This window comes from Nerophis ophidion, linkage group LG12 (genome assembly GCF_033978795.1).
Source record: "Nerophis ophidion isolate RoL-2023_Sa linkage group LG12, RoL_Noph_v1.0, whole genome shotgun sequence".
In the NCBI taxonomy this organism is placed as follows: Eukaryota; Metazoa; Chordata; class Actinopteri; order Syngnathiformes; family Syngnathidae; genus Nerophis; species Nerophis ophidion.
The window spans coordinates 25,294,697-25,305,851 of NC_084622.1; positions in this window are offsets into that span (position 1 = coordinate 25,294,697).

Genomic DNA, 11,155 nt, shown 5'->3' on the forward strand with positions numbered 1-11,155 from the left:
AATCACTGCACGTAAGCGATGATATTACGGACTTTTGATCCTTCAGGCGGTACTGCATCCAAAACCGAAATCAGTGTGTAAAGGATATAACCACTAGGGCTCAGGAATACTTCATAAAACCACTGCCAGTAACTACAGTTGGTCGCTACATCTGTAAGTGCAAGTTAAAACTTTATTATGCAAAACCAAACCCATTTAACAAACACACCCTGAAACGCCTCCGGCTTGGCTGGGCCCAAGCTCACCTAAGATGGACTGATGCAAAGTGGAAAGGTGTTCTGTGGTCTGACGAGTCCACATTTCAAATTAAATTTGGAAACAGATGACGTGGTGTCCTCCAGAACAAAGAGGAAAATAACCATTCGGATTGTTATAGGCGCAAAATTCAAAAGCCAGCATGTGTGATGGTATTGGGGTGTATTAGTGCCCAAGGCATGGGTAATTTACACATCTGTGAAGGAACCATTAATGCTGAAAGGTCCATACAGGTTTTGGAGCAACATATGTTGTCATCCAAGCAACGTTATCATGGACGCCCCTGCTTATTTCACCAAGACAAGTGTTACAACAGCGCGGCTTCGTAAAAAAAAGAGTGCGGGTACTTTCCTGGCCCGCCTGCAGTCCAGACCTGTCTCCCATAGAAAATGTGTGGCGCATTATGAAGCGTAAAATACGACAGCGGAGACCCCGGACTGTTGAACGACTGAAGCTCTACATAAAACAAGAACGGGAAAGAATTCCACTTTCAAAGCTTCAACAATTAGTTTCCTCAGTTCCCAAACATTTTTTGAGTGTTGTTAAAATAAAAGTGATGCAACACAGTGGTGAACATGTCCTTTCCCAACTACTTTGGCACATGATGCAGCCATGAAATTCTAAGTTAATTATTATTTGCAAAAAAACAAACAAAGTTTATGAGTTTGAACATTAAATATTTGTTTTTTGTAATGCATTCAACTGAATATGGGTTGATAAGGATTTGCAAATCATTGTATTCTGTTTATATTTACATGTAACACAATTTCCCCAACTATAATATGTAATATATATATATATATATATATATATATATATATATATATATATATATATATATATGTGTGTGTTTTTTTTTTTTTTTTCTATCAAGCGATATAATTGTATAATTTCACAGCCCCTGCATGGATGCCTTAAGGGGCTGATTAAAACAAATTCCATTGATGTGTTTTGGTGGCGGCTGGCGTTTTTTTTTTTTTTTTTTAATTCTAAATTTTAATTTATGATTACAATATATCTCCTACTGTATATGAAATAAAGTCCCGCAATATGCATTTACTTGTACTTGGATCAATCCAGACACGTGAATGCCCTACAGGGTTGTTATTGTCCACCGCCTCTCTGCCGTGCGCGATGTTAGTGGGCTAAAAATAGTTTGCCATTCTAAATTGCAGGAAATGTGCATGTTACTGATTATAGATGTGTGCTGCTTGCTCAACATTGCAAAACACACAGGCCGGAAAGCACAACATGAATGTGGAGGGAAATGAGTGTTTCCATGGCCACACAATGCAGGTATACAACACAAAAAAACAAAATTTAAAATCGGCACATCTTCACCAGTTATCAATTGCACACACAGTCTTAATAATGGGCGTGTCTCGCAACACGCCCATTAATAGTACATATTAGTTCATAGTTTGCACACGCTGTTTAGAGCGTAGTATTTGGACTTTAATTTGTGATGACGATCGCGATAGTCAAGAAATAGGTAACAAATTCACGGCTGAAATTGCTGGTCATTTTATCCTCTCTGAGCTATTTATCAATCATCAATCAATCAATGTTTACTTATACAGCCCTAAATCACTAGTGTCTCAAAGGGCTGCACAAACCACAACACAAACCACTACGACATCCTCGGTAGGCCAACATAAGGGCAAGGAAAACTCACACCCAGTGGGACGTCGGTGACAATCATGACTATGAGAACCTTGGAGAGGACGAAAGCAATGGATGTCGAGCGGGTCTAACATGATACTGTGAACGTTCAATCCATAATGGATCCAACACAGTCGCGAGAGTCCAGTCCAAAGTGTATCCAACACAGAAGCGAGAGTCCCGTTCATAGCGGAGCCAGCAGGAAACCATCCCAAGCGGAGGCGGATCAGTAGCACAGAGATGTCCCCAGCCAATACACAGGCGAGCAGTACATGGCCGACGGATCGGACCGGACCCCCTCCACAAGGGAGAGTGGGACATAGGAGAAAAAGAAAAGAAACGGCAGATCAACTGGTCTAAAAAGGGAGTCTATTTAAAGGCTAGAGTATACAAATGAGTTTTAAGGTGAGACTTAAATGCTTCTACTGAGGTGGCATCTCGAACTTTTACCGGGAGGGCATTCCAGAGTACTGGAGCCCGAAATGAAAACGCTCTATAGCCCGCAGACTTTTTTTGGGCTTTGGGAATCACTAATAAGCTGGAGTTCTTTGAACGCAGATTTCTTGCCGGGACATATGGTACAATACAATCGGCAAGATAGGCTGTAGCTAGACCGTGTAGTATTTTATACGTAAGTAGTAAAACCTTAAAGTCACATCTTAAGTGCACAGGAAGCCAGTGCAGGTGAGCCAGTACAGGCGTAATGTGATCAAACTTTCTTGTTCTTGTCAAAAGTCTAGCAGCCGCATTTTGTACCAACTGTAATCTTTTAATGCTAGACATGGGGAGACCCGAAAATAATACGTTACAGTAATCGAGACGAGACGTAACAAACGTATGGATAATGATCTCAGCGTCTTTAGTGGACAGAATGGAGCGAATTTTAGCGATATTACGGAGATGAAAGAAGGTCGTTTTAGTAACGGTTTTAATGTGTGACTCAAAGGAGAGAGTTGGGTCGAAGATAATACCCAGATTCTTTACCGTGTCGCCTTGTTTAATTGTTTGGTTGTCAAATGTTAGAGTTGTATTACTAAATAGAGGTCCGTGAATAGCAGGACCGATAATCAGCATTTCCGTTTTTTTGGCGTTGAGTTGCAAAAAGTTAGCGGACATCCATTGTTTAATTTCATTAAGACACGCCTCCAGCTGACTACAATCCGGCGTGTTGGTCAGCTTTGGGGGCATGTAGAGTTGGGTGTCATCAGCATAACAGTGAAAGCTAACACCGTATTTGCGTATGATGTCACCTAGCGGCAGCATGTAGATGCTGAAGTGTGCAGGGCCAAGGACCGAACCCAGGGGAACTCCACCCGTTACCTTAACGTAGTACGAGGTCACATTGTTATGGGAGACGCACTGCATCCTATCAGTAAGATTAGAGTTAAACCAAGACAGGGCTAAGTCTGACATACCAATTCGTGTTTTGATACGTTCTAATAAAATATTATGATCGACGGTATCGAAAGCAGCGCTAAGATCGAGGAGCAGCAACATAGATGACGCATCAGAATCCATCGTTAGCAATAGATCATTAGTCATTTTTGCGAGTGCTGTCTCCATGGAGTGATTTGCCCTGAAACCGGATTGAAAGGTTTCACATAGATTGTTAAACGCTAAGTGTTCATTTAACTGCTCCGCAACAATTTTTTCGAGGATTTTTGAAATAAAGGGAAGGTGAGACACCGGTCGGTAGTTTACCATGAGGTCAGGATCGAGGTTAGGTCTTTTAAGAAGAGGGTGAATAACCGCTTTTTTGAATGCTAGGGGAACAGTGCCCGGGGAAAGTGATAAGTTTATAATATTCAGCACTGATGGAGCTAATAATACAAAGAGCTCCTTGATAAGTTTCCCAGGAAGTGGGTCAAGTAAACATGTTGTTTGTTTTATTCCATTTACACGTTGTAACAATTCCTCTAATGTTATTTCCTCAAAACGAGAGAAACTATTTTGGAGGGCAGTATCCGCCGTATATACAATCGTATCTTTGTTAATAAAACCCAGTTGTAGCTGGGACGCATTGTTTTTAATCTCCTTTCTAATGACTTCAATTTTCTTACTAAGGAATTGCATAAAGTCATCAGCTGAGTGGGTGGAGCTACTGGAAGGGGTCCCTTGTTGGGTTAGCGATGCTACCGTACTAAACTAAAATTTAGGATCGTTTTTATTACGGTGGATGAGATTTGAGTAATATTTAGCTTTAGCTAAGTTAAGCATGCGTTTATAAGTTATTAAACTATCACTCCATGCTTGATGGTGCACTTCAAGTTTAGTCGTGCGCCATTTGCGTTCCAGCTTTCTACATCATAATTTATGATGTTTACTTTTATGCCCACGTTACACTGCTGCATGCAGGTAGACCTATTGACATCTGTCAAGTTAACTTTAAAGTGGCGTTACTCATGTAGTCTCCTCAATGTATGTACTTTGCAACTCTGTGAGCTCTCAAACTCAAAGCACTCAGCACACACAGCGGCATGGCCCACTCTGACAACCCTCCGCCGCGCTCACTGCAACTACTTTAGGAGCAATCTGTTCACTTGTGTGTTGGATCAATGTTAATGGGTTTTTGTTGAAAAATATAAATACATACAATTAAAATTTAAGAAAAAATGTCTACCACACTAAAGCTTAAGTGCACTAGATGGAGAACTGGGAACCTCTTTTAGATTACCGCATTTAAAATCCTTCCATTTTCTCAAAACTCAACAGTGCACCTTATAAACCGGTGCGCCTAATGTACGGAATGATTTCGGTTGTGCTTGCCGACCTCAAAGCTTTATTTGGTACATGGTGAAATAATAAGTGTGACCCGTAGATGGCAGTCACACATGAGAGATACGTGTAGACTGCAATATGACTCAAGTAAACAACACCAAAATGTTATATGTTCCATGTTCCATTGAGAATATAGAACATTACACACGGCACTCAAAAATCTATCAAAATGTTTTAGTACGACTTTGGTAAGCTATGAAGCTGCACCGCTTGATGGATTGTTTTGTGCTTTGACATACAAATATTATTATGGTGTGTGTATAAGGTAAGACATATTGCCTGGCGTTTTGTTTCGCAATATTATGCAAAAACAACTTCTCTTAGCTTCTGGTACCTGCTGATCTGTATTTGGGATCTGTATAAGTCCTGAACATCTGCCTTTGTAGTCGGTGCCGACACCGTAGTAGATAAGCTTCTTCTTTTCTCTATCTTCCTGTTATGGGACATCCATCCTCCGCTGTTACCATTTCTAATATAAAGTAGTGCAAAGTTCTTACTTATATCGGTCAGTAAACGCCATGAAAGTGCTAAAACATACCGGTATAGTGAGTGTACATTATCCACCCAAGGAACTTTATTTTTTATTTTTTTTGTTCTGGTCGGACAGTTTTTCACGGGACATATTTTCGGCGTTGTTATTGCACTAGTGAGCCACGGATGAGGAGATACTGCTCCGTTATTAATTGAAGTAAAGTCCGAATGTCATTAAAACGGTTAGCTCCATCTTTTGACACTTCTTCCATTCCCATCCTTGCATGCTACACCGCTACAACATTGATGACGGAGAGAAGACGCTGCCGAAAGGTGAGCCGAGTAAATAAGACCGCCCATAAAACGGCGCATCCTGAAGCGGTTGTCAGAAAGCGGTTTGAAGATGATCTGTAAAACATAATTAATGCAACATTTTGACCAAAGAACCACCATTAAATGTTATGTCAACCACAAGGAAGTGTTTTCCATTTAGAAAAAGATCAATCATAATATGACTCCTTTAATGCGCCCTATAATCCGGTGCTCCTTTTGTATGAAAAAAAAACTTGACTAGACTCTCTCATCGGCAGTTTACTTTATAATCGAGTGCGCCCTATGGTTCGGAAAATACGGTAATTAAAGATAATAAATCATGCGGTCTGCTACCAGATTAAGTTCAGTTTGTTTAAATAACTATTTTGTGACAACAACCTATATGTTATGATGATGTGTTGATGCAGTTTTACAGTCCTAACTTGAGTTTACTTTTGCATTACAGTTGTTTCCATTTGCTTACACACAATTTTACTAACTGTGTCTTTTTTCAGAAGGATTTACACACTTTTCCAAACACCACATTCAATGTTCTTAATTCCTAGACTATTTGCAAAATTCATCAAAATAAAGCAAGCATTTGTAAAAATGCAGTTTTATTTTCACACAGACTTCAAATGATGAGACACTATTGGAGTGAGTTACCCAGAATAGTGATAAATACAAAACACATTTTACTATTTTACTTTAAGAAAAAATATGTTTGGGGCATTTTGGCCCACCTTTTAGCATATCAATCAATTGTTTATTTATATTGCCCTAAATCAGAAGTGTCTCAAAGGGCTGCACAAGCCACAACGACATCCTCGGTTCAGATCCCACACAAGGGCAAGGAAAAACTCACAACCCAGTGGGATGTCAATGTAAATGACTATGAGAAACCTTGGACAGGACCGCAGATGTCCATTTTTTTTCCCAAAACTTGAGTTGTTTTATTTTGGAAAACCTTGTTACATTGTTTAATGCATCCAGTGGGGCATCACAACACAATTAAGCATAATAATGTGTTAGTTCCACGACTGTATATATCGGTATCAGTTGATATTGGAATCTGTTATTAAGAGTTGGACAAAATTGGAATATCGAATATTGGCAAAAAAGCCATTATCGGACATCTCTAGTGTACAGCATTGTGTGTAATATTTCGCAAAAAATGTGAAGCGGTTGTCTATGCCTGCACAGTGGTTGTGTAACTTTAACTGTGTGAAAATGTAAAATTTAGTGTGTATGCAATTGGAAAAAAACTGTAAAAGCTATTTCACAATGACCCAACATTTCTTATTTACATAAACTGCATTTTTTTTTTTTTTAACATTTTTGTCCAATAAATAGGGCAGCACAGTGGAAAAGGTTCATGTGCCTCACAATACAAAGGTCCTGAGTTGTCCTGGGATCAATCCCGGGCTCGGGATCTTTCAGTGTGGAGTTTGCATGTTCTCCCCGTGACTGCGTGGCTTCCCTCCGGGTACTCCGGCTTCCTCCCTCTTCTAAAGACATGCACCTGGGGATAGGTTGATTGGCAACACAAAATTGGCCCTAGTGTGTGAATGTGAGTGTGAATGTTGTCTGTCTATCTGTGTTGGCCCTGTGATGAGGTGGCCACTTGTCCAGGGTGTACTCCGCCTTCTGCCCGAATGCAGCTGAGATAGGCTCCAGCGACCCCGAATGGGACAAGCGGTAGAAAATGGATGGATGGATGAATATCCAATAAATAATTTTTAACAGAATTTAAAAGGCACCCCACACTCCTCGTTTCACACTTCATTTCAAACAGTGCTCATTTTACTCATGATACCGAAATGATGTTTGACAAGGATCTTATTTTTATGAAACGTATATTTATATATAATGTATTAACACTGTGAAATTATTAATTTTTTTAAGATTTGAGCTTTTCAGGAGATTAGTCATGTTTTCTCTTTATAAGTGCAGTTTATGAAGATTGGACATATTTGTAAATCCTAACACTTACTTAGCACTACAAGATCATTTAGTGCTAACATGTGTGTGCGTGTGTATGTGTGTGTGTGTGTGTGCATGCGTGTAAATGTGTGTGTACATGCAGAAGATGCATGTTCTCTCTCTTTAAACATCCGACGCCTGTTAATTAAACCTGCTTATCATCCTCTGGCAGTGGCCTGGTGTACTTCGCTGATTGGCCTAATTGTGAGAAGATGTTTTCTAAAGTAAACGCCTAAATTAATTAAGGTGTCTTTATGCTTGGTTTGCTTCCCGGGGAGAGAGAGATTGGCCATGATGCGTTTGAGGAGTGCAGCAACGTGATGATTTGTGTGCGATCGCTCGCTCGCTCGCTCGCTCTCCCCATTGCCGGCATCTGCCAGCCAACTGGAAAACACATTCAGTCCTCCAAGTGCGCCATTACAAGCAACACACACACACACACACACACACACACACACACACACACACACACACACACACACACACACACACACACACACACATACACACACACACACACACACACACACACACTGGTTATCATTTGAAGTTTTTGATCATCACTTGTGGGGACCATCCTTTATACAGGTTGTGGAGGCATAAAAAAGATAGGTAAAACGGCCACTGCCCAGTTAGTTCATACATGTCTTTAAATCTTTGGATTGATGAAGTAATGTGCTGATCATTCTGTCATGTTCGGTGGTCTGGATTATGTTTTTGTTATTTTCTGTTGTTTTGAACTCCATTAGTTCCTGTTTTTCGGTGCACTCTTTTTTGTTGTGGTTGCCATGGTGACTTCTGATTTTCACCTGCCGCTGGTGTTGGGACGCTCACCTGGCTCTAATCATGAGACTATTTAGACCGCCCTTGCCAGTCAGTCGGTCTGGCGACATTGATAGTTTTCATGCCAGAGTTCATGCTGCTTGCTTTTCATGCCAAGTAAGTTTTGTTCATTCATGCCACAGTTTAGTGAGTTTTGTTTCTTGTCCATAGTTCTAAGTTATGTTTCTGCCTCGTGCGCATTTTTGTTTGTTCCTACTTTTGATGGTTATTCATTAAAAATGTTCCTAACTTCACGCCGGGTCCAGAGCAGTCCGCTTGCATCCCGGGAGAACAAACCTCGCAGCAAGCTGCGTGTGGAGAGGCGGAGCTGGCAGTGAGGCAGGGCACACCATAACCCGCTGCAAGATGGCGGCGAGGAGGCGTGGCCGGCAGTCCGACAGCAAGGCAGGGTACGCCCAAGATGGTGGCGAGGAGGTGTGGGCTGCGAGCAAGCAGCAAGGCTGGGCGCGCTGGAATCAACCCCGCAAATATAATCAGGTGCGTGGGTCGCCCAGCTGGGCACAATTTAAATCTCGTCTCACTGTATAAAAGGGCAGCAGCAGAGGAGTTTGAGGAGGAACGTGTTGGAGAGACAACAGGGCAAGCAGCAACCCATGCAGCACGGAAGAGAGCGCGAGAAGATTTAGTTAATTCTCCCCAGGTGCGCGATCCACGCACCTGATGTTAAATGTGGCATCGCCCTCGCCGCCATTATTTTTAATTATCATTATAATTTGAAACTTGATTTTGCATGTCACTATAAGCCTTGCTTGTTTAATATTCAATGCAAAACTTGTTTGGGTCCCTAGTAAAAGGTTAATTTGTTCGACCTTGACCCGCGACTCTGTTCAGTTTTAAATTTTGGCTCACTCTGTATTTGAGTTCTGTGATGAGGTGGCGACTTGTCCAGGGTGTACCCTGCCTTCAGCCCAATCATAGCTGAGATAGGCTCCAGCAGCCCCTGCGACTCCAAAGGGAATAAGCGGTAGAAAAGGGATGGATGGATGGATGTATTTGAATTTGACACCCCTGCTTTAGGGGAGGGGTTCTCAAATGGGGGTGCGCGTACCCCTGGGGGTACTTGAAGGTATGCCAAGGGGTACGTGAGTTTTTTTTTAAATATTCTAAAAATAGCAACAATTCAAAAATCCTCTATAAATTATTTATTGAATAATACTTCAACAAAATATGAATGCAAGTTCATAAACTGTGAAAAAAAAAATAATGCAATATTCAGTGTTGACAGCTAGACTTTTTGTGAACATGTTCCATAAATATTGATGTTAAAGATTTCATTTTTTGTGAAGAAATGTTTAGAATTAAGTTGATGAATCCAGATGGATCTCTATTACAATCCCCAAAGAGGGCACTTTAAGTGGATGATTATTTCTGTGTAGAAATCTTAATGTATAATTGAATAACTTTTTTTTTCAACAAGTTTGTAGTTTTTTTTATGTGTTTTTACCCAAATAGTTCAAGAAAGACCACAATAAATGAGCAATATTTTGCACTGTTATACAATTTAATAAATCAGAAACTGATGACATAGTGCTGTATTTTACTTCTTTATCTCTTTTTTCAACCAAAAATGCTTTGCTCTGATTAGGGGGTACTTGAATTAAAAAAATGTTCACAGGGGGTACATCACTGAAAAAAGGTTGAGAACCACTGCTTTAGGGGACCTTTTTTTTTTGTCCCCCATACCTTCAGAGGTCCCCTAAAGGTTAACGTTAAAAGTTAAAGTACCAATGATTGTCACGCACATACTAGGTGTGGCGAAATTATTCTCTGCATTTGACCCATCACCCTTGATCACCCCCTGGGAGGTGAAGGGAGCAGTGAGTAGCGGCCGGGAATCATTTTTGGTGATTTAAAGGCCTACTGAAATGACATTTTCTTATTTATACGGGGATAGCAGGTCCATTCTATGTGTCATACTTGATTATTTCGCAATATTGCCATATTTTCGCTGAAAGGATTTAGTACAGAACATCCACGATAAAGTTCGCAACTTTTGGTGCTAATAGAAAAGCCTTGCCTGTACCGGAAGTATGTGCGCGTGACGTCACAAGTTGCAGGGCTCCACACATATTTACATTGTTTTTAATGGAACCACCAGAAGTAAGAGCAATTCGGACCGAGAAAGCAACAATTTCCCCATTAATTTGAGCGAGGATGAAAGATTTGTGAATTAGAATATTGATCGTGAAGGAATATTAAAAAAAAAAAGCGACGGCTCCGGGCGACGGCAGTGTGAGCGTTTCAGATGTAATTTACTAGGATAATTCTGGAATAAACCTTATCTGCTTATTGTTTTAATAGTGTTTTAGTGAGATTTTAAAGATTGTAAAGGCATACCTCGAGGAAGGATGGCCGCGGTGAACACGCAATGTCTCAGAGAGAAGCCGAGGAGCCAAGCTCGCAGCTGCCGCTGCTGCAGGACGACGCATAATCCAATGATTTCTCCGGTAAGATATATATCACAATTTCCCCATCCAAAAACATGCTAGTTGACGTAGAGAAACATGTTCGCTTGACCGCTCCGCTTCACAACAAACAAAGAAAAATCGGCTGTGTCTCGGTGCTAAAGACAGCTGCAATCCACCGCTTTCCACCAACAGCATTGTTCTTTATAGTCTCCATTATTAAGTGAACAAATTGCAAAAGATTCAGCAACACAGTTGTCCAAAACACTGTGTAATTATGCGATTAAAGCAGACGACTTTTAGCTGCGAGTGGTGCAGCGCTAATATTTCCTGACAGTCCGTGATGTCACGCGTACACGTCATCATTCCGCGACGTTTTCAACAAGAAATTTGCGGTAAATTTAAAATTGCAATTTAGTAAACTAAAAAGGCCGTATTGGCATGTG